Raw genomic sequence first — 3,022 nt, 5'->3', positions numbered from 1 at the left:
AAGAATGGCGTGTCGTCTATTTCCGGTGTAGCAAACGTAGTACATAGGGCGACATCTAGATGTCTCTACCTCGCCCTATTCACTATGCTTTTTTATAGGAGCTTTTCAAAGCTTTGCTTTATGGTGTCGGACACACAACATTGAAAGCTTCTGGAACACAACATTGAAAGTTTCTGGAACACAACATTGCAAGTTGATAAAAGCGTTAAAATTAATGACAGGCTTGATTAATAGCCCGGCCCTCCTGGCTGAGGTAAATTTTAATGTTCCTTCTCGAGACACTTTCGACCTCTATTTTTAAAGCCATGCAAAACTAATTTTGAACTAAACGAATAATTCGGCGTTTTTGTCAAGATTTTAACTGTCATTCCAGCACGTTTGACGTATCGGACTCGATTTTTACTATAAAGAAAACTATTATTTCCACTCTCAATAATTGAAATACTCAGCGTTTGAAAATGCTCCGCTATTTGCCAGTTTTTACAACGCTTTTATCAACTTGCAATGTTGTGTTCCAGAAACTTTCAATGTTGTGGATNAAAAAAAAAGGTTCCGTACGTCATGCGGACTGCACCCCTCGTGTCGGTTGGGCGGGAATGGAGGGTAAAAAGCCGTTGGGATTAATTAATTAATTAAAAGGCTGGTCTCCTAATATAAATCAGGAATTGCGTATTAATTTAACTGATAAAATTAATTTTGAGGTCAATACAAAAAAAGACTGTTACGGCCAGTGTTGCCACTACTGGTATTTTCCGACCAAAGTTACTCGGTAGGTTGGTCGGCAAAGTAAGATTTTGGTCGGATTAAACATTTGCCAATCCTGCCTTTAAAAATAGGAAACCTAATTGGTTTGGCCACTGTGGAGCCAATGTTATGACTGGAGACTGGGGCGGTCTGAAAACATTATTGAGTGCAGAACCGATTTATTTTATATAAAGTGCACATGCCACTCACTACACCTTTACTCAAGCTACGCTTGTAAAAAATTGCCGAACAGCATTGAGACACTGTGCCGCAACATATGTATATAGTTTCTTTTCCCATAGCCCAAAGAGGATACATGAACTGAAAGAGATTCAGGATTACTGTTCGGTAAAACCCCACAAAATCTTGAGCATATCTCAAACACTATGGCTTTCTTTAGGAAGCGTTGTGTTAAGAATAGCTGAGAAGTGGGATAGTTTGAAACTTTATTTTATTTCCTGCTTTTACGAAGTAATCGGTATGCGAGCTACAGACCTGGCCGAAGCAATGTGTTACAAAACCAAATGCTATTTTTTTTTATTTCGAGCGTATATTTTCCCCATAATTAACAGTCATAACAAAAAGTTCCAAGCGGAAAGCCATACTTATATGCAACTATCAAAGCACAATATCTCTTAATTTTGAGTAACTTTATTAAAAAAGATGCGATCAGTAACAATATTAATAATTATTTTAAAAATTAAAATAAGCATATTAAAATATCTGACATTTTTGTTGGAACGAAAGCTGAGATATTTATGAAAAGTAATGTCAATGGTTCTGAAATTTTTGAAGTTAAAACGAATATATTTAAGTTTTATGTAGAGTTTTTTGACCAAATAAATTTAAGATTTGATTTCAAGCGTATACAACTTTTACACNTAATGTCAATGGTTCTGAAATTTTTGAAGTTAAAACGAATATATTTAAGTTTTATGTAGAGTTTTTTGACCAAATAAATTTAAGATTTGATTTCAAGCGTATAAAACTTTTACACTAATAACAGCAGCTAAGGTAGTTTCTAAAGAAGATTTACCAATTTTACCTCTTTTGTTAAAGTTTCCCCATCCCATAGATTGCGGTCCTGATANTCTAAAGAAGATTTACCAATTTTACCTCTTTTGTTAAAGTTTCCCCATCGCATAGATTGCGGTCCTGATGTAATAACCACGCAGAGGAATTTACTGAAGCTAAGTTAGCTTGATATTTCCAGCGATCTGGATATTGATATGTTTGGGAAAAAGTTTATTCTATTAAAAATTAAATGAATGAAAATAGCTTCATGCATCTCGCAAATTTTATTTTTAATATAATTTTATTACCATATAGCTCTGCGGCTGTAAAATGCCAATTTTCAACGCTTTCTTTGATAAAAATTAACTAAGAAATAAACTTAAGATTAACAGTATCAACAGTGTTAATGCAACAGCGTGAATACCGTCAACTGCAAATTGCTATTTTACGATATAAGTGCGTGAATACACCCACTAATAATTTCTATTTGTAAGAATGCAACTCTCTTTCATTTAATTTTTCAATATATGTTCTTTACTCTCTTTCTCTCACTTAATCTTCGAATCCTCTCGCTCCATTTGTAACATATACACATGCACACAACCAGTGATTGGACTTCAGAAAAATTCTGTGCGGTAGAATCTGGAGAAAATGTGATAGATTTCAAAAAAAAAATGTAGTAGATCTCTGGATTTGGATCAAACTTTGTACAAAAATTAAAAAAATTCTGCAAGGTTTCACCTAAATTGCAAACTTTTTAATTAGACTCTAAAAAAATAAAATTTTAGTATAATAAAGTGGAAGTTGCTAAAAGTTGCGTTGAATTTTGGCAATGTTTTTCCTCGACAGTGTAAAGTAGTTCCTTCCATATCAAGATATTTTTCGGACATATTTTAAGAAATCTCTGCAGCCTTGTGGAGTGCTGCCAGCTTTTATTTTTATCACATCACGAAGTAGCGAACAAATGTGGCACGTTCCAGAAACAGCTAATTGGGATTTGCCGATTTTGACAATTCTCAAGTAAAGTAAACAACACCTCAGAAACTTTAGATGCACTTCACAAAAACGCTGTTTATTAACATTTTCGCTATTAATTATTTTTATAAATCAAATATTTTGCAATTTAGCACAATAAAACCACGTTTTCTGTCGAAAAATTTATCACTTAGAGAATTTATTATTTTACAGTTTATTTTATCCTCCCATTCGGCTTTGTTTACTTTTACTTGAAAAATTTCATCGTCGCCGGGAATGCGGAATCTTG

The sequence above is a fragment of the Rhagoletis zephyria genome, unplaced genomic scaffold (genome assembly GCF_001687245.7).
Source record: "Rhagoletis zephyria isolate East Lansing unplaced genomic scaffold, Rhagoletis_zephyria_1.1 Rzeph_scaffold_02564, whole genome shotgun sequence".
Taxonomy (NCBI): domain Eukaryota; kingdom Metazoa; phylum Arthropoda; class Insecta; order Diptera; family Tephritidae; genus Rhagoletis; species Rhagoletis zephyria.
This window is presented reverse-complemented; position numbering follows the sequence as displayed.